Source organism: Panthera leo, chromosome B1 (genome assembly GCF_018350215.1).
Source record: "Panthera leo isolate Ple1 chromosome B1, P.leo_Ple1_pat1.1, whole genome shotgun sequence".
Classification (NCBI taxonomy): Eukaryota; Metazoa; Chordata; class Mammalia; order Carnivora; family Felidae; genus Panthera; species Panthera leo.
The window spans coordinates 63,851,760-63,877,572 of NC_056682.1; positions in this window are offsets into that span (position 1 = coordinate 63,851,760).

Consider the following 25,813-nt stretch of genomic DNA (forward strand, 5'->3'; position numbering starts at 1 on the left):
ATAAAAGCTGGTAATATTGTTGCTTAGGGAGAAAGAAAGGAGAAGAGAAAGAGGAAGCTGGAGGTCTCATAGAGGCTAACACCACTTTACTGCTCTGCCTGGCTTGTCCCGACCTTTGTTCTCATATTTCTGAAACATATCTGGGAAGCATGTGTTACTCTGCAGGCTTTTGGTTCATCTTATTCTGAACTAAGATAACTGGGGAGGTCACTGTGGACGGGTCCTGGTTGCTTAGTGAGTTAGGTGGCTGAATAAGACTCACTGCAAATCTACACATAGGAATTTGGAAATCTACAACTTACTAGTTTGCTTGAGTTTCCCAGATGGAGACAAGGTGTTCTTAGTGCAGACATCCTTGCTGTCGGAGGGTGTCAACATATAGAGAAATCCGGATTGTCTCCCAGCTGCTCACTGTTCTAAGGTAGAGTCATGGAGTTTGTGGATCTCTAGAGGCCCCAGAACTCATGCAGGGCTGACCCTGTATGTGAACACAATTACTTTTCTAGTGTAAAATATCTGCCTCTTCAACATGAATCTACCTTGAGCTCAACATGGAGAAGGAGGAAACTACTGTGAGCAGTATTAGAAGAACTTTTTATGCAAACAGCTTATACTTTCTTTCCAGTCTTAGATTGTTATGGTCAATGTAAAGAACAAAATTTATAGGTGCTTTGTTTGCTTTTAGTATCTAATGTACAACTTCTTGAGAAGAGTGCTTTCTGTACTGTTCTAGCAGGACATCCCAACTGTGATCATAATTCTGCCATGAAGCTTCTGAGATATCCGTATCCTGTACATTAAATTTACCTTTTCTACAGTTGGCAACTCACCAGAATTCTTGGCAAATACGAGAGCCAATTCACCTGTGTCTGGGGTAATGACAATTAATACCATCATCTGTTCTACCAGTGGTAGTGCCACAGGTAAAAATGGACTTTTGATCTGCATTGAGAAAACTGAATGATATATGGTCATTATGGGTCTTATTTGAAACTCGAGGATATAAGGGAAGCAAAATGGAAAAAAAAAATCAGTTCAAGATAAAAGATAAGAAAATCACTGTTCAAAGCATTAATGAAGCCATAAAGCTCCTCTCCATCCCAGGAAGAAATTCATGACATAGCTAATCATATTACTTAGTGCTTTTTATTATTTGATGCATAAACATTACAATATAATTTCTAGTCACCATATAAATATGTACTTATTATGTAAAACACACCTGCCACCAAAAATTCTTTGGGAGTAGATGTAATGAAATGGTATTTCAAGATCTTCACAAATTTCATCTAATCAGATTATGAAAAAAAGTTCACACAAAGGATAATCACTAAGATTAATGTGACTCAAATGGCATTTGGAACCGTATTTTCTCCCCCTAGCAACTGAGAACTAACTGCATGAATCCCTTTTTAAATGTCTCAGAACTTAAACACACAGTTTGGACAGATGGTCAGTGGAAGGGTTTCTTGTAGAATTGTCCAATGAATAGTAATCTTTAAGAAAATGCTATTTTTCCTTAAAATATGCATAGCAGAGGCATCAGTTAATTCCTATATATCCCATTCTACAATGTTCCAAAATGTTTAAATTTTCTTTCGTATTAAGTCCTAAAGCAAAGGGCGTTTCTGTAACTGAGATTCCTTGTTTTTGTTGTTGTTGTTGTTGTTGTTGTTGTTGTTGTTGTTGTTTTCTGCGCTAGGATTACCCTGGAGAATGACAGAGAGTTTATTTAAGAGAATCTTGGGTGTTTTGATTAGTAATCCTCATTATAATAGCTCAGTACATGTCTGTCTGCAATTCACTGTAGAGCACAGTCAATGAAAACAGAATAATTGTTTCAAGAACACTTGCCTATTAGCATACTAAATAAATGATAAAGAGAAACTTTGTCTCTGGAGGCGTATGCAAAATTTACAGTGCTTTTGGGGTGGTTCTACTTTTTTTTCCCCTTGCAATTTAAAAAAATGTATTCAAAGCAAAGCATCTTAGGAGGGAAGTGTTCTTAGTGGAAAGTTTGAGCACACGTTCTTAGAATGAGACTTTCCAAATTGACTCTGTTTCAGGTTTTTTGTTTTTTGTTTTGTTTTGTTTTTGGTAATTTTTGTTTATTTTTTCAACATAATACTTATATATTTTTTAATATTCATGTGAATTAGCATATAGTGCAACAATGATTTCAGGAGTAGATTCCTTAGTGCCCCTTACCCATTTAGCCCATCCCCCCTCCCACAACCCCTCCAGTAACCCTCTGTTTGTTCTCCATATTTATGAGTCTCTTATGTTTTGTTCCCCTCCCTGTTTTTATATTTTTGTTTCCCTTCCCTTATATTCATCTGTTTTGTCGCTTAAAGTCCTTATATGAGTGAAATCATATGATTTTTATCTTTCTCTGAGTAATTTCACTTAGTGTAATACCCTCCAGTTGGATCCACGTAGTTGCAAATGGCAAGATTTCATTCTATTTGATTGCCAAGTAATACTCCATTGTGTGTGTGTGTGTGTGTGTGTGTGTATGTGTATACACACACACACACACACACACACACACCCCACGTCTTCTTTATCCATTCATCCATCGATGGACATTTGGGCTCTTTCCATACATTGGCTATTTTTATTTTATTTTTTTATTTTTATTTTTTAAATTTTTTTTAACGTTTATTTATTTTTGAGACAGAGAGAGACAGGGCATGAACGAGGGAGGGTCAGAGAGAGGGAGACACAGAATCTAAAACAGGTTCCAGGCTCTGAGCTGTCAGCACAGAGCCTGACGCGGGGCTGGAACTCACAGACTGCGAGATCATGACCTGAGCCGAAGTTGGCTGCTCAACCGACTGAGCCACCCAGGAGCCCCAACTTTGGCTATTTTTGATAGTGCTGCCATAAACATGGGGGTGCATGTGTCCCTTCGAAACAGCACACCTGTATCCCTTGGATAAATGCCTAGTAGTGCAATTGCTGGGTCGTAGGGTAGTTCTATTTTCAGTTTTTCGAGGAACCTCCATACTGTTCTCCAGAGTGGCTGCACCGGCTTGCATTGCCACCAACAATGCAAAAGAGATCCTCTTTCTCCGCATCCTCGCCAACATGTGTTGTTGCCTGAGTTGTTAACGTTAGCCTTCTGACAGGTGTAAGGTGGTATCTCATTGTGGTTTTGATTTGTATTTCCCTGATGATGAGTGATGTTGAGCATTTTTTCATGTGTTGACTAGCCATTTGGATGTCTTCCTTGGAGAAGTGTCTATTCATGACTTTTGCCCATTTCTTCACTGGGTTATTTGTTTTTTGGGTGTTGAGTTTGATAAGTTCTTTATAGGTTTTGGATACTAACCCTGTATCTGATATGTTGATTGCAAATATCTTCTCCCATTCTGTCGCTTGCCCTTTAGTTTTGCTGATGGTTTCCTTCACTGTGCAGAAGCTTTTTATTTTGATGAGGTCCCAATAGTTCATTTTTGCTTTTGTTTCTCTTGCCTCTGGAGACGTGTTGAGAAAGAAGTTGCTGCGGCCAAGATCAAAGAGGTTTTGCCTGCTTTCTCCTCGAGGATTTTGATGGCTTCCTTTCTTACATTTAGGTTTTTTATCCATTTTGAGTTTATTTTTGTGTGTGGTGTAAGAAAGTGGTCCAGGTTCATTCTTCTGCTGTCCAGTTTTCCCAGCACCACTTGCTGAAGAGTCTGTCTTTATTCCATTGGCAATTCTTTCCTGCTTTGTCAAAGATGAGTTGGCCATACGCTTGTGGGTCCATTTCTGGGTTCTCTATTCTGTTCCATTGATCTGAGTGTCTGTTCTTGTGCCAGTACCATACCATCTTGTTGATTACAGCTTTGCAGTATAGCTTAGAGTCTGGGGTTGTGATGCCTCCTGCTTTGGTTTTCTTTTTCAAGATTGCTTTGGCTGTTTGGGGTATTTCTGGGTCCATACAAATTTTAGGTTTATTTGTTCTGGCTCTGTGAAGAATGCTGGTGTTATTTTGATAGGGATTGCATTGACTATGTAGATTGCTTTGGGTAGTATCAACATTTTAATAATTTTTGTTCTTCCTATCCAGGAGCATGGAATCTTTTTCCATTTTTTGTGTCTTTTTCAATTTCTCTCATAAGCTTTCTATAGTTTTCAGTGTATAGATTTTTCACCTCTTTGGTTAGATTTATTCCTAGGTATTTTATGGTTTTTGGTGTGACTGGAAATGGGATTGATTACTTAATTTCTCTTTCTGTTGCTTTCATTATTGGTGTATAGATGCAACCAATTTCTGTGTGTTGATTTTATATCCTGCAACATTGATGAATTCATGAATCAGTTCTAGGGGTTTTTGGGTGGAATCTTTAGGGTTTTCCATGTAGAGTATCATGTTATCTGCAAAGAGTGAAAGTTTGACCTCCTCCTGGCCGATTTGGATGCCTTTTCTTTCTTGTGTTGTCTGATTGCAGAGGCTAAGACTTCCAATACTATGTTGAAGAAGAGTGGCGAGAGTGGACATCCCTGTCTTGTTCCTGATCTTAGGGGGAAAGCTCTCAGTTTTTCCCCATTGAGGATTATATTAGCGTTGGGTTGTCCAGATATGGCTTTTATGATCTTGAGGTATGCTCCTTTTATCTCTGCTTTCATGAAGGCTTTTATGAAGAAAGGATGCTGTATTTTGTCAAATGCTTTCTCTGCATTTATTGAGAGGATCATATGGTTCTTGTCCTTTCTTTTATTGATGTGATGAGACACAGTAATTGTTTTGCAGATATTGAACTAGCCCTGCATCACAGGTATAAATCCCACTTGGTCGTGGTGAATAATTTTTTTAATGTATTGTTGAAGGCGGTTAGCTAATATCTTGTTGAGGATTTTTGCATTCATGCTCATCAGGGAAATTGGTCTATATTTCTCCTTTTTAATGGGGTCTCTGTCTGGTTTTGGAATCAAGGTAATGCTGGCTTCATAGAAAGAGTTTGGAAGTTTTCCTTCCATTTCTATTTTTTGGAACAGCTTCAAGAGAATAGGTGTTCACTCTTCCTTAAATGTTAGTAGAATTCCCCTGGAAAGCCATCTGGCCCTGGACTCTTGTTTTTTAGCAGATTTTCGATTACTTACTGGTTGTGGGTCTGTTCAAATTTTCTGTTTCTTTCTGTTTCAGTTTTGGTATTGTATATGTTTCTAGGAATTTGTCCATTTCTTCCAGATTGCCCATTTTATTGGCATGTAATTGCTCATAATATTCTCTTATTATTGTTTTTATTTCTGCTGTGTTGGTTGTGATCTCTCCTCTTTCATTCTTGATTTTATTTATTTGGGTCCTTTCCTTTTTCTCTTTGATCAAAGTGCCTAGTGGTTTATCAATTTTGTTAATTTTCTCAAAGAATTCGCTTCTGGTTTCATTGATCTGTTCTGTGTTTTTGGTTTTGATAGCATTAATTTCTGCTCTAATCTTTATTATTTCCTATCTTCTGCTGGTTTGGGGTTTTATTTGCTGTTCTTTTTCCAGCTCCTTAAGGCATAAGGTTAGGTTGTGTATCTGAGATCTTTCTTCCTTCTTTAGGAAGGCCTGGATTGCTATACAGTTTCCTCTTATGACCGTCTTTGCTGTGTCCCAGAGGTTTTGGGTTGTGGTGTCATCATTTTTGTTTGCTTCCATATACTTTTTAATTTCCTCTTTAACTGCTTGGTTATCCCATTCATTCTTCAGTAGGATGTTCTTCAGTCTCCAAGTATTTGTTACCTTTCCAATTTTTTTCTTGTGGTTGATTTCAAGTTTCATAGCGTTGTGGTCTGAAAATATGCATGGTATGATCTCGATATTTTTGTAATTGCTGAGGGCTGATTTGTGTTCCAGTATGTGGTCTCTTTTGGAGAACATTCCATGTGCCTTGGAGAAGAATGTATATTCTGTTGCTTTAGGATGAAATGTTCTGAATGTGTATGTTAAGTCCATCTGGTCCAGTGTGTCATTGAAAGCCATTGTTTCCTTGTTGATTTTGTGATTAGATGATCTGTCCATTGCTGTGAGTGGGGTGTTGAAGTCTCCTACTATTATGGTATTACTATTGATGAGTCTCTTGATGTTTATGATTAATTGATTTATATATTTGTGTGCTACAACATTTGGTGCATAAATGTTTACAATTTCTAGGTCTTCTTGGTCTATAGACCCCTTGATTATGATACAATGCCCTTCTGCATCTCTTGATACAGTCTTTATTTTAAAGTCTAGATTGTCTGATATAAGTATGGGTACTGTGGCTTACTTTTGTTGACCATTAGCATTGTAGATGGTTCTCCATCCCCTTACTTTCAATCTGAAGGTGTCTTTAGGTCTAAAGTGGGTATCTTGTAAACAGCATATAGATGGATCTTGGTTTCTTATTCATTCTGTTACCCTATGTCTTGATTGGAGCATTGAGTCCATTGACATTTAGAGTGAGCACTGATAGATATGAATTTATTGCCATTATGTTCCTTGTAGAGTTGGAGTTTCTGGTGGTTCTCTGGTCCTTTGTAATCTTTGTTGCTTTTGGTATGTATATATGTATGTATGTATGTATTTTTTCATCTTTTCTTCCCTTGGAGAGTCCCCCTTAAAATATCTTGCAGGGGTGGTTTAGTGGTCAAAAACTCCTTTAATTTTTGTTTGTCTGGGAAACTTTTGATCTCTCCTTCTATTTTGAATGACAGCCTTGCTGGATAAAGAATTCGTGGCTGCACATTTTTCTGAAACAGCAGATTGAATATATCCTGCCACTCCTTTCTGGCCTGTCACGTTTGTATGGATAGGTCTGCTGCAAACCTAATGTGTCTTCCTTTGTAGGTTAGAGGCTTTTTTTCCCCCTTGCTGCTTTCATGATTCTCTCCTTGCCTGAGTATTTTGTGAATCTAAGTGTGATATGCCTTTTTGATGGTCGGTTTTGTTGAATCTAATGGGAGTCCTCTGTGCTTCCTGGATTTTGATGTCTGTGTCTTTCCCCAGGTTAGGAACGTTTTCTGCTGTGATTTGCTCACATAACCCTTCTACCCCTTATCTCTCTCTCTCTTCCTCTCTGGGCCCCCTATGATTCTGATGTTTTCCTTTTTAATGAGTCACTCTAATTCTTAAATCATGTTCTTTTGCCTTAATCTCCCTCTTTTATTCTGCTTTGTTATTCTCCATAAGTTTGTCCTCTGTATCACTGAGTCTCTGTTCTTCCTCATCCATTTCTGCTGCCTTGGCATCCATTTGTGATTGCAGCTCTTTTATGGCATTTTTTATTTCATCCTGATTAGTTTTTAGTTCTTTTATCTCTGCAGAAAGGGATTCTAATCTATTTTCGACTCCAGCTAGTATTATTATTGTCATTCTAAATTCTGGTTCAGATATTTGTATCTGTGTTGGCTAAGTCCCTGACTGTCGTTTCTTCCTACTCTTTTTTTTTTGGGATGAATTCCTTTATTTCGTCATTTTGAAGGAGAAAAGGAATTAATGACGTTGAAATTAAAAAAAAAATTAAAAAATATTAAAATTAAAAAATTAAAAGCACACACACAATAAACATCGAAAAAATGATGCTAGATCCTAGGTGTGTTTTGGTCCGGGTGTGGCTTGATAGTGGCTTGATAGATTAGAGAAAAAAGGGGAAAGAAGAAAATAAAGGAAATCGTTTGAATATTTGAGAAAATGAATACATTGATGTAGACTCTAATGAAATGATGGAAATAAACTAGAATTTGAAAAGATTCACACAAAAGTAAAAAATATAGTAGAAAAATGTAAAAATATTTTTAATAAAAGTTAAAAGTAAAGATGTATTTTTTCTCTTTCTGTATTCAAGAAAAAGAAAAGAAACGAAAAAGAAAAAAGGAAAAAGAAGTTGTTTGAAATTTGAAAAAATGAATACACTGAAGTAGACTAAAATAAAATGATGGGAGTAAAACAGAACTTGAAAACAGTTACACAGAAGAAAAATAAATAGTAAAAAAAATTAAAAATATTTTTAATCAAAATTGAAAATAAAAATGCATTTTTTCTCTTTCTGTATTCAAGAAAAAGAGAAGAATTGAAAAAGAGAAAAAATGAAAAAAGAGAATAAAACGAAAGAAAATTGAATAGATGGACCTGCTAACAGACTGAAATATGACTGAAATTACTTCATTTTCCCCTAAAAGTCAGACTGTGAAGAGCTTTATAGTCCATAAACTAAGCAGATGGTGAGACTTCTGTTCTTGAAGAGCAAGGTTGGCCCAGTTGGGTGGAGCTTAGTGTAACGGCTCCATTCTCCACTAGGTGGCGCTGCTAGCCTATTGGGGTGGATTGTTGTGGAGCTCGTAGCTGCGTATGAAAATGGAGGAAAATGGAGCGGGGAAAATGGTGTCACCCAGCTACCCAGTCTCTAGTATCAGAACTCTGTTCTCCCTGATCAGCAATCGTTCACCAGTCCTTTGTCTTCAGCTTTCCTCCACTCCCTATGTTTACATTGTCCGTCACCAAGCCCCAGATAGTACCTTTCTCCTGAGTTTTGTCTCAGATACGCCTGCTTTTCCTGGCCCCTTCCTTCTGAAGGACTGCAGCTTTGACTGGTTCAGCCCCTCTGCAGAGGGTCTCACCGAGCAGTGGCTGAAAGCTGGCCACACCCAGGAAAGTTCACAGGACGGTGCTGCTGCCGAAGCCCAGAGACTGCGGCCAGGTGCCAGCTCGCCCCAGAAAAAGTTTGCGAGATAGTGTAGCAGCAGCTTTCCAGGGATTATGGAAAATCACAACACACGTGTGGCACCAGGCCTCACCCTTAACAACTTTGTTCCAGCACCAGCTAATGTGGCCATTCTCTGGGGTCTGCTAGGCCCAGGTCGCCTCCCAGCCTCTACCAAATGTCCTTCCAGCAGTGGAACTGCTTCTCCCCGTGTGGCCCGAGAACCTCCCAGACTCCACTATGCTCCTGGGGATTCACCCTTCCCATGAGAGCACCACCAGGTATCGAGCTGCAGAGTTGCAGTCTCTCTGTGCTCCCCTTGTTTACAGTCTTAACGGAATTTAAACCCTCTCCTTTCTCCCTTTTTAGTTCAGTCACTGGGGCTGTTTTCAATTTTCCACTTTCTCTCCAGCTGCTTTTGGGGAGGGGTGCTTTTCCTGTACTGTCCCCACTGTCTCCATCCTCTCTCCACACGCAAAAGCCCCTCCCTGTCCTCTGCGGCTTCTCTTTCCCCAAGTTCACCTATCCACACTGCGTACTCTTGACTTCTGTGGTTCGTGTTGTGCAGGTTGTTGTGTTAATCCTCAGATCAGTTTTCTAGGTGTGCAGGATAGTTTAGTGTTGGTCTGGCTGTATTTCATGGACATGAGACACGCAAAAAACTTCCATGCTGTTCCTCCATCTTGGCTTCCTCCCTGTTTCAGGTTTTAATGTAGACCCACAAATTGTTAAATGGAGAAGAAAAGAACCAATATTTATCTTCCACTGTCATTATTAACAAACATCTCTAAACTCTATGTGATAAATTATATTTTTGTATTTTTCCAATTATCTCATTTGATTTGTTCTCCAGGTTTTCTTATGAAACTATATTTTTACTGTTTCAAATAGTGATTTAAAATTAAGAAGCTATGAGGAGCAGCTTTAAGCCACTATATAATTTCTCTTAGAGCAAATTGTTACTCATGGTGAAAAATTAAGCGCCATGAAATAATAACTATATTATCTACTGTTGTAAATAAATTTCAATTTTCTGATAAAGATAAAAACACATTTTCATAAACAGAATGGTTTTAATTGTCCCTTGAATCATGTCCTTTATAAAAATGCTTTCTTTTCCTAGTAGTTCAAAAAAACTCAAATTCCATTTTTCCTAATGATTTGGAAAATAATTTATAAGAAGCATCATTTTATGTATTTGTTTCTTTGAATAAAAGCAACAAAGAATGATTTATTGTGAAAGAGAGTTCCTGGATTGCATGAGTTTAGTTTTACGCATTGTTCTTGATACGGGAGCTATCAGGCATCAGAAAAAGAATGAGCAATGTAATCGCTATTTCTTATTTTCCATTAAGTTATTAAAGCATAGGGTTGCTGCTACATGGCTTGTCCAGCAGTTTCTCGTACATACCCAGTTGTCTGGTTGAGTTCCTTTTTGTCCCCTTTAATATCTTCGGATATATTGTAAAAATACATCTTATTTTGTTGAAGTTGATTCAATTCCACAACTAGTTCTTGATTGGTTACTATGTTCTTAAACTGTGCTAAGCCTAGAATACAGGAATAGAACAGAAACACATGAATTGCCCCTGTCTGCAAGGCATTTATACTTGTGTTAAGAGTGCAAATCATATTTTATTAATTTGTACCAGTCAATTTTATTGATTTGCCCTCCACACAGCCACTTCTAAATTATAGTGCCTTTACACCCAGCTCCCCTCTTGGGAGTGCTGTGCTATATATGTTCTTGATCCAGAAGTGAGCATTGTACCCACAGTATTCTATCTGTAGAATTGTTAGCTACTCTTGAGGAGTCTACAGGAAGGGTCCTGCCAAAAAGGTGTCGTTATTGACTCTTTGTGGAATGTGTAGGGTAGAACAGGGCAGACATACACAGAGAAAAACAGAGAGCCACGATACAAACGTACATTAACACACACAAGTGCCATATATATATATATATATATATATATGTGTATATATATATATATACACATATATATTAACATATTTAGTATAGAGACATGATGAGAGAGTACGTGTGTGTGCACACACACACACAACACTGGTTATGAATTAATCAACACTTGATAGTTTCCCAGAATTCTAGAGCTAAAGAGGATTAAATTTGTTTTTGCCACATATACCAATGGTAAAATCAACCTTCTTTAAAAATATCCAAGGCCATATATTGCATACGTGAAACTAATATAACACTGTATGTTAACTCTAGTGGAATTAAAATAAAAAAATATCTAAGGCAAGTGATCCTATAATTTCTCTCCTGTTTTCATGTTTGCTTATTCTTGCTGCTTATTTTTTCTTTATGCTCCAATTGATGCTCTCTCTGCACAATACACATTTTCATCATCTATTTATCATGTTTTTACTGATGATATTTTGTATAATCTTGAACTACCCCCTCCTGTTTCTCTGTTTCTTATCTGTGTGGTCATTTTATGAGATCATACATTAAATTTTTTTTTTTTAACATTTATTCACTTTTGACAGAGCATGAGCGGGAAAGGGGCAGAGAGAGGGAGACACAGAATCTGAAGCAGGATCTAGGCTCTGAGCTGTCAGCACAGAGCCCAACGTGGGGCTTGAATTCACAAACTTCGAGATCATGACCTGAGCCGAAGTCGGGCGCTCAACCGACTGAGCCACCCAGGCACCCCTGAGATCATACATTTAAAAATATCTTTGGTACTTTGTTTTTTCTTAAGTGATAGCATTTGTAATCATCTTGCATAATTAGTTGAGCTCTTCTGGAGCTTGGATAAGCAGAGAACTACATGGAGTGCAGAGTGAGCTGATTTTCTAAGAAAATGATCATGCTCACAGATTGGCATCTTTAGTGAGTGTGATCTGAAATCAATACGTTCTACCAATGATGTCATTATAATTCTTACTTCTTTGTGCTAGAATCCAGAAAAGAAAATCGCAGATAATTTATTCCCCACAGCTGTTTGTTTAGTTCAATATAAGTATAATCTCTAAGTTAATGTTTGCTGACATAGCTCACATTCAGTGCCAGGCTTTGATGGAATTTCAAGACCCTTCTGTGAATCATGTCAAGTCATAAGTATCATTATGATTTTTTTCTACCTAGAATTAAATATGTCGTATTTAGGTTAGTGGTTTTTGAAAAGATGCTTGATCTAACTACTTCAAGTAGAGAGGTACATTTTCTAGTCCTGTCACTCCAGCTTTTCTCATACATTGCTCTGTATTCATTAGTGTATAGTTACTCCATCTGGCAGATATAAAAGAGTCAGTGTAGCTATAAGACAACTGGAAGATTTGACATGTTTAGTAGGCTCAAGGGGCCAATAATGTGAATGAAGACACATGATTTGAAAGCATTTACAGCACAATAGTTTTGAAGACTTGAACATTAAGCTCATATATTCTTCCTGAAAGGAGGCACATTCGGGAGTTGCAACCATCTTCTAGTTTCTCGGTCTTGTTCCATTGCACGAGTTTCCTTATATTTTTGTTTACTTTTGTTGTGCCTGTACTTTGTCTCCTAACTCTAACACCAACTTAAAGGAATAAATGTTTTCATAAATTAATCGTACCTTTAGCATTTAGCAGTGTCCTTTATGCAAAAGATGACAGTCTCAATCCACAAACAATATTTCTTTTATTGTTGAATTGAATTTTTAGTTAAGGTCTCCATACCTCGGAGTGACAAAAATGGAATGACATTGGATTCCAGCTTTCCCTGCCTTTTGCCCAAGGGATTGGGGATGGGAGGTAAGACATAGTGACACAGGGCAGAGATTACACAGGGTTGGGAGGACAGAAGTTCTGATCTTCCCTGGCCATACATCTACCTTTCAACTGTTGATATGTCCATCATTTCATCTCAGCCTTAAAGAAGTAAACTGGTTGCTGCCATTTTTTTCTTCCATCCCTGTGCACAAAGCCCCTTCAGATCCATCACTTTCAGATGCATCCAAGTTAATTTGGTTACTTCTCTTACTATGCTGGGTGTAAAGAACTCTGAGGCTTTGCTTGGTAAATCCCTGAGAGGCACTGTTCAGTTTTTCATTTTCCCTAGATTTATAGTTATCTGAGGGTTCAGTCTTCAGAAAACCTAGAAAACCTCTTACCTTGTGGGGCAGGAGATGTGGATTGTGGGGAAGTCTAGTTTCTATTCCTTTTGTGTTCATCCAGATCTTTTAGACCTTTTGTTTAAGATCTTTTGTCTATTCTTCTAGGCCAAAGCACTTAAAATTAAAAAGTCAGAAGGAAATAATTAAAGACTGGAGGGACATAGTGTAAGAAAATTGACAACATGTGTGTCACATCTCCACCTATTACCGCCATCCCAATTTAAAATTACTTAATGAGCAGATTTTGTTACTAATAATGATTAATTTATGGTATGTGGCTTACCTAACTTTTAATCCGTATTTTTTTGTATAAGGGACTCAATTATATTTTTTTTCTTTTTCTTTTATTTTTATAAACTTTCTGGATGTGCACTGAATTTTATTAGGACATTCATTTATCTTTTAACCTCCGTTGGCCATCTCAGTTTTAGAAGAAATATTTTATCCTTTGTCACAGCAAGTATAGATTATGATCTAAATTTGAGGAATATCAGAGAAGGGCCTAGGAAGTAATATGAAATCAAGTGACTATTAATAATTTCCTGAAAGAAAATAATCTTATTGCAGCGAGGAAGACTTATTTAAAGCCTAGTAGTGTGCAGGAGGGAGATGAATGAAAGGTGGCAAAGTAATGGGGAAGTAAGCTTAGCAATATCATCAAACAAGCCTTGTCTCATTTCTGACCCAGAGTATGACCTTTCATTCTGGAATACAGTTTCTTCTTTAAAAAAATGAATTCGGTTGATTTTAGTAGATACCTCAAGATTTCATAGGATTCTCTCTCTAATAAGTAAGGAATTCCAGCTGAAGAAAAATACCACAATCTTGGCAAGATTAATTTACTGAATTTTTTTCTTTAATGATTATTATCTTCTGGACATGTTATGGAAAATGAGCAAACCTGGAGACTATAATTCTTGAGAATGATTTTTTCTTGTCAGTGATAAATTCTGAGGAATTAAAATTCTTGGCTATGTTTATTTTTCTCTTTTAGTCACATTTTTATTCCATATATAGTGACAGGAACATGATTTTACTTTAGTATAACTTTGTGAATGAGACATATGTGCATTAGTAACAACTAGTAATAACCTTTTAAAGGTTCAAGGAATTATTAAATATTTGAAGTGAGTTTATTTTTTAATATGCTGCAGTATTTTTTATTATAAAATTCTATTTACATATGGAAAATATGTGAGGGTGTTCTTTATTAGTTCTTGGTTAATAGAATATTAATGTAGTTTATATAAAATTAATACTTTAAACAAATAGGATACTTTTATTTTCTTAAAAAAATTTTTTTCATGTTTATTTATTTTTGAGAGAGACAGAGACAGAATGCGAGTGGGTTAGGGGCATAGAGAGAGGGGGATACAGAATCCGAAGCAGGCTCCACGCTCTGAGCTGTCAGCACAGAGCCCCACACAGGGCTCAAACCCACGAGCTGTGAGATCATGACCTGAGCTGAAGTCGGACACTCAACCGACTGAGCCACCCAGGCACCCCTACTTTTATTTTCTATAAAATACCATTTCCCAATTTTTGAGGTAAAGATCACTCATGAAAGCGTGGGGTTTTAGAGTTGGAAGATTCCTTATTCTCAACTTCCTCATTGTTTCATGCTGTTAATTATTGGCGCCATTAGAATAGAACCCAGGTGTTCTGATTTCAAATGCAGCGCTGTTCTGATTGTATAATTCATTCTGGCCGTCTTCCAGTTTTTTTCAACTATCTGATATTTTCCTGTCTAAAATATTCTTTCCCCACTCTTGGGCTGCCACTCCTACTTTGTCAGATTTGAGCTAACCGGCCTTCATCCTGAGCCCGCCACTCAACACGGTTCGTCTTTCTAGAATATTCTGTCCTTTTCCTGAACAGCACTTAATCAAAATTTATAATTTTATATCTGTATGTATGTCAAGTTTATTTGGTCAGTATCTATCTTCCCAACTAGAGTGTAATCCATTTGAAGGTAGATCTCCTGCCACACATTGTTTCTCAGTGCCTAGGACAGTGTTCGGCACATAGTGCACAATAAATCTTCAATGAGTAAGTAAAGGTGGGAATTGATGAATGAAGGGGTTCACTATAATCACAGTAATGTGTTTTGGGTTTTTACAAATGGCGTTGGAAACTTAGACTATGTCTGTGTTTACAAACCTATTTAATGAAAACATTCAGATTCATTAAAATATTTAAAAATCTAAAAGCAACTTTTCTAAAAAAACTAAAAGTAAATGGCTTATTTACTACATTTAGCTTTCTTCTTCCCACAGACAAAACAAAACAAACAAAAAACATTCTGTGGACCCAGTAGCCACAGACAAAATCCTGCTGTTCAAGGACATCTGTAAAATTGTGACATGTCAACATAATGGCTGCATCAAGAACACAAAATTTTGTTGTGAATATGTAAGTTATCAGGAAGGATTCACGGGCTCTAGGATCACAGGCTCTAGGATTGTGCGTTGGGGAAATGACTTATCTTGTCATATGCTTTGCCACAGCCCATTTCAACACAAAGTATTTCCGTTAGAGTAACTTAACAGTTGAAATCCAAACCAGGTTACTGTTTGTGAATTTATATACATTCTCAAAAATTGGTATTAACTGTGAGCCTGATCTGGCCGCTGCTGACTGGCCTAAATAGTTTGAAAACGAGCGAAGACATGGAGAAGTGGAAGGGTGATACGCAAAAGGACTGTACATGACTTCTCATTTATTTCAAAATTCACTTGCTGCATATGCAAAAGCTCTTAGTGTACTACTTAGTCAAACATCCTTTGAACTATTGGTTTCGTTTGCTTCTTTAGAATTTAATAGACTGTTGCTAGGAGGCTCACAGTTTGTATTTTACACCCCTGTAACTTGCTTTGTGTTCATGGATTATCTTCAGGGACATCTATCTATACTTGTGTTTTTCCCTTTGGTTATAGCTAATCATGTAGCATTGTTTCTGGTATCTCTTCTCCAGTCTCCTGTTTGTGATCCTAATTGCGAGTTTCTGTACTATTTTGTGACTTGCAATCTTCCAGTCTTTAGGGATTAATTCATAATTTGATTGTTTTCAAGAATGTGATTTAGAGTGAAATAGCTTGCAGTAGTCCATTTGGTAAAGAATTGAATAGTATGTCAGCTTGATATCTTAAATGCCAGCAGTGGGTAGGGGTAGGGGAGCTTTTACTCAGATTTATTGGTCACTCCGGGTGTTCATTATCACAATAAAGCCCATGGGAGCTATAACTTTCCTCTTTCTTAATAGCAACTAAGAAAATAAAATTCCCTTTACTTTGTCTCTCATGAATTTCATTTAAGATCCCAGACCTGAGATGTGTCTGTGTGCGCGTGCGTGTGTGTTGGTGGTAGAGATTGGAGCAATGGGGTGGCGGGTAGTTGTGGCAAGGAGGGTGTGCTAAAATGAAGTCAACCCCATAAGCTGTATATTTAGTTAATAGTACTTGTTCCAAGGGGCTCCAAAAACACTTGACAGGGATGACTACAGTTTCATGAAGAATGAAGGATGTAATTTGTTGAATACCTATTCTATGCCAGGCACAATGATAGGTAGTCTGCACACAATCTAATTCATTTTTCATTTAATTCTGTGAGTTCGTTTGTTTTAGCTGCCCTCTGCCTTGGAGGTTGTGGAAAGTATTCTTCCCACCACAGATACATTCTTCATTTCTTGGAAGAGAAATGTGCATTCTTATTTAAAAGATTGAGTTTCTTAAGGTTATTATACAGAAACAAATCATGAAGTTTGGCCACAAGTGATAAAGCCAAGAGGGGCCCACCAAGTTTTAGGGGCCTGTATGGAAAGAAGGGAGACATAGGTGAGCTGGATAGCAGAAAGTGTGTATGTTCACACACTGGAATGCTTTATTCCAGATTAGGGAGAAAACATGGATCAACTCAAGTGGCAAAGATAAAATTAAAGACCACAGTGTGGGCCTGTGGAATTAATAACGCCCAACTACTCCCATTCCAGAAAGATAAACATCTAGGGGTGCCTGGGTGGCTCAGTTGGTTAAGTGTCCGACTTCGGCTCAGGTCATGATCTCGTAGTTCGTGAGTTCAAGCCCCATGTCAGGCTCTGTGCTGACAGCTCAGAGCCTGGAGCCTGTTTCAGATTCTGTGTCTCCCTCTCTCTCTCTGATCCTCCCCCGTTCATGCTCTGTCTCTCTCTGTCTCAAAAATAAATAAACGTTAAAAAAAAAAAAAGATAAACATCTATTAGTGATTTTAAAGATCTCTTTTGGAAGCCTTATAAACATGAAAATATTCTTGTAGTTGTATCTAACTGAACTTAAAAATTTTTTTAATGTTTATTTTTGAGAAAGAGTGTGAGTGGGGGAGGATCAGAGAGAGAGAGAGAGAGAGACAGAGAGAGAGAGAGAGAGCGCCACAGAATCTGAAGCAGGATCTAGGCTCTGAGCTGTCAGAACAGAGCCCAACATGGGGCTTGAACCCAGGAACCGCAAAATCATGACCTGAGCCGAAGTTGGACGCTTAACTGACTGAGCCACCCAGTGTCCCTAACTGAACTTTTTCATTGTGCAGATAGGTTCCTTTCTTTCTTCAAGCCTTAACAGAATGCTTAGAAATATTCTTTATATGAGAACTCATAAACATAAAAAAGTTTTTAGGCTTTTCCCCCGCCTTATCTTCATAACTGAAATTCTCCACCTTTAAGAAATCATGACATTAGGGTTAATAAAGATTTGCCATTTCTCAAAAAAGAGATCTGGGAAATTTAAGTTGATTTTAAGATTTTTAATTACAAAATTAGAAAGTAATTTTAATTCAAGACATGCTAAAGTTCAGATATGCCTTTAAAAATTTTTAATTGTGTTATTTTGGAACAGTGGAACAATGTGCTTGTGTAGGAAGTATTTAATGAATCAGATACAAAAGACAGTAGCCCATAAGAGGCCCAATCTGGTGGCGTTCCCAGAGGGTCTTTTGTAAGCTCTTTAGAAAGTGGGTGGTGGCTTTTTCTATTATACAGTGCTCAGTCTAGGCATCACCAGTGACAATTATAGAAGTTGACCTACAGCTGCATTTGCCATCACCACTTTTCAAAAGAGCTGTATAAATTCTGAATGCTCCATCAGTTAAATGTGATGTGCTACTGTATATGTAAGAAGTATCCCTCTCCTCTTCTAGAGAAGAAGACATCCACACTTCTCTCCTGGTCTAACCTGTCCCCTTTTCTCTTGCTTCCTATACAGTCCTAGCCCATCATTTGTCTTTTTTTTTTTTTTTTTTCGGTCTTATAATATCCTCTGTCCTTTTCTATTCCTTCCTGCCATTCTTTTTGCATTTGAGTTTTTGTTTCATACTTCATTTTGACTCCTTTGTCAAAGTCAGCTAAATTCATGAGCTCTACCAGACTTCAATCTTTCTAGAACTGTTCTTTCAACCACTTTGGGACATTTTCATTCCTTTTGCCTTCTAGGAGATTGAACCTTTGGCATTATTTCTTTAATTGATTTTTCCCGCATTGGTTTTCTTCTTTGATTCTTTGTTTAGTCATTAATTAAATATATAAGCTCATTAAATTTCTGGTATTGGCCTTTTTTATTGGTTCAGCATTCTCCCTTGGGTGATTCTACCCACGCCCAAGGCTTAGCTCTGAGTTTTGTGCTCGTCACTGTCTAAAGTACACAGATAGTCCTATCTATTTTCCTTAGCTCTGAAGGGAACTCTTTTTCTGTTGGATGGGCTTTTCCACCTCTTTATTCTATAGAATTTAGCGTGGTTAGATCCAAACCTTTCTTATGATGGCCTTACAATTATTCTGTGTTTCTTGTAGGTTGATAGCCACTTTTTACACAGACTAGAGCATAAATAGGTAAGGTTCTACTTTCTTCTCCTCATTTTTCAAATCCTGGTAATTAAATCTTCAACATACTTCTGTTTTCCATTCCGACCTTTCTTTCTACTGCTATTGCCATGGGTTAGCATCTCTGTTTCTTCAGCCTCTAATGCCTTTTCTCCCTTAGCATTTTCTCACATAGTCATGGAAGTTACTGATTCTCTTTGGAACTTAAATGTATCCCATTTTTAACATATTAATGCTCAATTATGTGTTTGGGCACTTTAAGATCTGGTTTTATCGTAATTTGTAGTGTCTTTTTTTTTTTTTTTTTTCATGATAGCTCTCCAAAGAGCTTTCCTAGGCAAATGAAACATGCTAGGTATTTTGTTTGATGAGCGGTTTAACTTCTTGTTTTCCTGTCTTCTTTTCCCCCATCTATTACATCTTTTTTACTCTTTAGTGCTCAGTTTAAGTGCTACCTCTTTTTTGTCCCCACCCTGAATCAGACTGGCAAATTTTGCATGTATCTGTTGCACTGATGCACTTATTACCTTCAAACTAGTATCACTGTTAATTTCATGCATGTCTTTCACCACCAATATTGTAAAAAACATTATTTAAGGACTGGAAATTGTCCAGGAGATTGGGAAATCTCTAGAGACGAGATTTGGGGCATTGGGAAGTAACACCATTTTTGGAATTTAAGGTTGTATTGAGACTTCCATGGATAGGTGAGAAGACTAGGCATAGGTTTTAGGATTTATAGGTGTATCAAAAGCTCATTAATGGCCAGCATTAAACTCCAGTAAGTATATGCCAGTTGGCTTCAGTCAGCCAGGTATGTAATTCATTGTCTGACATACTGTTTTTAGCCACAGGATTGTGAAGGATAGCTTAGAGTGGCCATTAAAGCAAACTCTTAGCAATAATGAAAATGATAATAATGATATTATATGTTGGGGGAAGGGAGGAAGAAGAAGAGAAAGAGCCACTTGTGATTGAATTGAATGCCTAGTCTTCAGAAGTCTTCTGGTCCTGGAAGAGTAGGTATAGTATCTTATAGTTTGATTTTTATTTATGTCATTTATAGGTTCCATGGCTACAGATGGGTTTTATATATTTTTTCTTCCATTGAACAGAATAAAATTTTGTCAGATAATTAGTGAATTCTTTTGAAACTTGAAATATTTTAGTACTTTGAATGAGTATACCCTGGGATTTATTTTTAAGATACGACTTACTTTAAAGAGTCTATAATCATAGTTACCTTTGTTTCAGAAAAGAGAATGCTATAAAGGGCAAAATCATCTGTCTTTGTATTAGTGTCACTTCTCTAAGTTGTTTTCCTCTGCGCGAATTGAAATCACATTGCATAGAGTCATAGCCCAGTTGCCAAACAGCTCAATTATTGACCTCAGAACATCATGGAAGATGGATTGGAATGATATTTGTGGTACTAGAGTCTTTTCATCAGTTTTACCAAGTAGAAAAGCTCTCCTCTGTATGTCTAGGGTCTGTACAGCCTTAGTTGGAATGCTTTGACTGAGCTTGTCAGATTTAATTCAGGAAGCAAAAATCCAATATCCTTAACCTCCAACAAATTGTGCCTTATGTACTTTTGATTACTTGATTCCTTTTCCTTAAGCTAATACTGCATTTTAGTAATCACGGCAATTTCTAAATTTCCCTCTTATTATTTCAGGCCTGCTGCTTTCTGATGCAATAATTTCTTTCCATTACAGTATTTCTAAGATTTCCATTAACATGTCAAAGTTGTCAGGACTTCTGGTGGTAGGTGTTTTTTTTTTTCTTTTTTCCTCCATTAAAACACAGATTTTAGAATTGTGGATAGTTAAGGGATTTGTCCTTGGAGGCTCTCTTAATGGAAGGAGCATAGCTCTATGAAATGAAAATAATGCTACTTTTTTGCACAAACCTAACACACAGCGGGCACTCAGTATTTATTGGATGAATGCATGCTTCCTATCTGTTTTGTAAATGATAATTTTGAGCAGGTATTTGGTGAGGATGTATATGTCAGGAAGAATATATTGTGGATAGTGTGAGTGCATACTTTAATATGTATTCTGTTTAAAATGTCAAGATTTTTTAAAGAATATACACCTGAAACACATTTGTTTTTCTGTGCTTTTACTTAGACCCTTCCTATCCTGAAAAATTTTCTATCATTTTATTCTGTAGAGTGTACCTGAAAGTGAATTATCTTCCCTCTTTCACTTAACTCCCTCTAGCCATAGCAGAGTATCCCACTTTGCTCCAACTTTTGTGTTAGTTTAACTAGGAGAATATTAAAGTATAACCTTTTTCTAGAGATACTCTCAGAAAAGCAAGTCTTTCCTGTAACCAGGGTGCTGTTTGTCCACAGAAGCAATAACATATTGCCTTTAACCTTCGAGAGTTATTATCTTTGTAAGCATCCTAAAAGAAATGCCCATTTTAAGCTCTGGTGGGTGTTTAGTGTAAGTCTGTAGAAAACAAACTTGAGAGGCCTTTAGAGAGACTGACTCACAATGTTTAAGGGATAACTGTAAATCCACGTGCGGGTATTGTACCACATCTGATAATTTGAAGCAAAATATGAAAATTTATACACACACACATACACACACGGGAATTGTTTACATTCTGGGCTATAAATCAGATAGTGATGGGTTACTTCCAATGGGTATTCACTGCTCAGACTTTGAAGAAAGTATCTGTTATGGGTAGATTTCAGAGTCCTAGGGTTTTTGTTTTATTTTAACTTGCACTCAGAAAGAGAAGTGCTACTTCAAGCTAGTTAATCTGTTTAATATATTCATCCTCTCTTTGCAATAAACCAACTTGGGAGGGGCCTTTAGTTTTTATCTGTTTATATTTAGCATTTTAGTTACTGCTATATACTGTTTCATACTTGTTTTTTTTAATTTTTTTTAAATATGAAATTTATTGTCAAATTGGTTTCCATACAACACCCAGTGCTCATCCCAAAAGGTGCCCTCCTCAATACCCATCACCCATCCTCCCCTCCCTCCCACCCCCCATCAACCCTCAGTTTGTTCTCAGTTTTTAACAGTCTCTTATGCTTTGGCTCTCTCCCTTTCTAACCTCTTTTTTTTTTCTTCCCCTCCCCCATAGACTTCTGTTAAGTTTCTCAGGATTCACTCTTATGTTTCATATTTTAATATGCTATAAAAATACTTCTTGGTAGTGGGTGGTTCATAAAAAAATGCATTAATGCTGACATATCCAAGTGCTTTCACTTATAAGACTAAAAACTGTTAAACCCTAAAATCTTATATTTTTATCCCTATTATTTGGCATTGTACTAACATGTTTTACTAGATTAGATAGATGTGGATTAAGACTTGTCTCGTGAAATGATCAGAATTCAAAAATAATGAAGCCTAAAATTCAGGAATATTGTGGTATGCATCTATTTAATATTTAAGCATGTTTTAGGTAAATTGAGTCACATGCTTTCTACATTTTATGGCCTCCCCACTACTGTCTTTTAATACACGTTTTATTTTGGAATAGTTTTAAATTTAGATAGAGAATTTGCAATGGATAGTATAGGCAATTCCTATACACTTACTATTCATTTATATAGTTTTTTTTAAAAAAAATTTTTTTTCTTAATGTTTTTATTTATTTTTGAGACAGAGAGAGACAGAACATGAGCAGGGAAGGGACAGAGAGAGAGGGAGACACAGAATCGGAAGCAGGCTCCAGGCTCTGAGCCATCAGCACAGAGCCCGATGTGGGGCTCGAACTCACAGACTGTGAGATCATGACCTGAGCCGAAGTCGGACGCTCAACAACCGACTGAGCCACCCAGGCGCCCCTCATTTTTATAGTTTTTAATATCTTACATCATCATGGTACATTTATCAAAATGAAAAAAAACCCCTTTAGTTCTTAACTGGATTACTATTCACTAAATTCCAGACTTGGTTCAGACTTCACTGTTTTTTCCACTAGTGTCCCCTTTCTAAGTCCATGATCCCATCCAAGGTACTGTGTTGTATTTAGTCATTGTGTCTCCTTAGTCTCCTCTGGTTTGTGACAGTTTCTCAATATTTTCTTGTTTTTCATGATCTTAACAGTTTTGATGAGAATTAATCAGCTATTTAGAGAATGCCTTTCAATTTGGATTTATCTTATTTTTTCTCATGAAAGACTAGGAAGAATACTACAGAGGTGAAGTGCCTTTCTCATCACATCACATCACATCACATGACATCACATGACATCACATGACATCACATCACAGGTACCTGCTATCAATATGATTTATCACTGGACACGTTAATCTTGATAACCTGGAAAGAGGAGTGTTCCCTAGGTTTCTGCAGTGTAAAGTTGCCTTTTCCTGCCTTCATGTATTCTTTTCTTGTAGTTATTAAGTTCAGCTGACACTCAAGGCTGCCTCCCCATTTTTAGTTATCTAGGAAATATATGGAGAAAATTGTCATATTGTTTGCATTGAAAAGAATTTTAATAGTTCCTACCATTTCCTGTCTGCTTTCTTTATTCAACCTGCTGTGCTAAACATGATATGTCAATTGTTTCTTTTAGTACTACAGACCTGTAAGATGGAGGTTATTATTTCATTTAAAAAATTAAAAAAAAATTTTTAAATTTTATTTATTTTTGAGACGGCGAGAGAGCGAGCGAGCTGGAGAGGGGCAGAGTGAGAGAGGGAGACACAGAATTTGAAGCAAACTCCAGGCTCTGAGCTGTCAGCACAGAGCCCAATTCCGGGCCGAAGTTGGACGCTCAACCGACTGAGCCACCCAGGGGCCCCAGTTACTTATTAATTTTATAGATGTGGAAACTAGAGCCCGAGATTAAGCAATTTTACAGGGTCATAGAGAGCAAGGGCATGAACCAAGTTTTGCTGGGTGCTACAGCACTTGCTTTTCACCACTAAGCTATGCTGCTTTCTTTATAGACATGCCAAACTTTGCCAAATATGGCCACAGAAATTTTTCACATACTTTTTGTTTTAGCTTTTTTATTCCATTTAAATAATAAAAAAATGCATATTTGAAGAGAACAAATTGGTGGTTATCAGAGCGGCGGTGGGTGAGGGTCTGGGTGAAAAAGGTAAAGGGGATTAAGAGTACATTTATCATGATGAGCACTGAGTCACGTATAGAATTGTTGAATCATTATATTGTACACCTGAAACTACTGTGACACTGTATATTAATTATATTGGAATTAAAAAAAATAAAAAGAAAATATAGGAGAACCTGAGAAAAAATAAAATGATTAAAAATGCATGTTTGGGGCAACTATTTTTACACTAAAACACATATATATAACTTGAAAATTCACCTTTTCTAGATATTGTATTTTCATGACAAGTGCTGTGCCATCATATGTATAAGGTATATGTGACATCTGAACGTGAGAGTGACTACATGCAACTATGTAGATATTAAATTAAAGATGGTGGAACTCTCCTAGCAATTAAAGCTTCTTTGACCATTGAATACTTGTGATGTGTGTTAAAAAAAAATCAACAGCAGTGACAGATGTAGAAGAAATGTGACCCATCTTCACAAAGCCAATGATCCCCAGCCTGTTGGGAGGCTTAAGCATTACTGATTTTGTGACACTCATCTTGAGTAGTAAAAAATCTAGTGTTATTTACTAATTACTTCTTAAGTTAAAGTGAAATTATTTTTTTGAGAATTTAAAAATGTTTCTTGAGATGATTGTAGTCTAATTATACAGAAACAAAGCAGGGTTTTCTGCTTAAGAGATTCCTACTTTGAAATGCCAGACAGATTTCTTTCTTTTAATTGGTGGTGCGTGTATGTGTATGTGCGTGTGTGTGTGTGTGTGTGTGTGTGTGTGTGTGTGTGTTATGGTTGTTTCGCTTTCAGATTCATCCTTAATTCCTCTTCATTCCACATAACAATTACATTTATCCAATCAGTTATTAAGTGCTGTTGATTGTAATTAACTCCCAGATGTGCCCTCCATCTCCCACCCCTTTTACATTAGTTCAGGTCATCTTTTCCCACTTCTTTAACGAATGTGCTTAGCTCACCACCTGCTCTTTCTACTTCTATTCTTTCTCTTGTCTGTTATACCTTGTTTATGTGATATTTCTTCTTAAATGTTCCAGTGCCTCCCACATATGCAAAATTGATTTTCTAAGATGTATCCACAAATTGCTTAAAGACTTGAAACCTACCCAGTTGTTCTGCCTCATTGTAGCAGTTGCTCCTGTGGAATCTTATACTGCCATGACATTGAATCTAGTGTAGTTCATAAAAAACCTAGCTATTTTATTCTTTCATGACCTCTTCCATACTAGTTTCTTGTGGGAAATCGTTTTGAGTGTTCTCTATTATCAAAATGACTTAAGCTGTTGTATTTATACTCTATTATAATTCTTTGTAAGTATACACCCTTCCTTACTGGTTTGAAAATATTTTGAGGCCAGGAAGGAATCATGAAATATTTTATTTGCATTTATAGTTTCTATGACAGTTTGGTGCATGTCAAGTAGAAGTTCAATAAATATTGAATTGAAATTTATAATATGTGTAATAGATCTATCTTAATTGATTGTGTGATTCTGCTAAAAATGTTCTTGATTTGAGAAAACTTCATAGAGAAGACAGAAGATAAAAGGGATTGTAAAGGAGAGGAAGAAGGATTCAGAAGATCTTAGGAACCAGGTGGTTTATGTGGCATGTGAAAAAAATATCATCTAGAGTCAGGACGGTAAATAGGTTTTATTTGTAGTATGGACTCTAGTCAGTTGGTTGTGGCTGCAGCCATGTGTGAGAAGAATGGTTAGGCTCTAGCAGAATCCAGAAGTAAAGAAAGGGACAGCTGGCTGGCTCAAATGATACAGCATGTGACTCTTGATCTTGGGGTTGTGAGTTTGAGTCCCACGTTGGGTGGAGAGATTACTTAAAAGTAAAATCTTTAAAAAAAAAAAACAGAAGTAAAGAGAGATATAATTGATCTGTAATTCTTCCAGGGGCACAGAGGGAAGGATTGGGGAGCACTGAGCCTTGAGTGCTTGCATCTGGAGCAGTGGTTCTCAGCCATTTGGATGTTGAACATGCATTCATTTACATAGGGATATTGTTTTGATTGAAACATAAATAAGATATTTTGAAGCCATTTGGTTACCTGCCCCCTAGATTTTCACAATTGATAATACCAGAGTGTTTTGACGCTCAGGT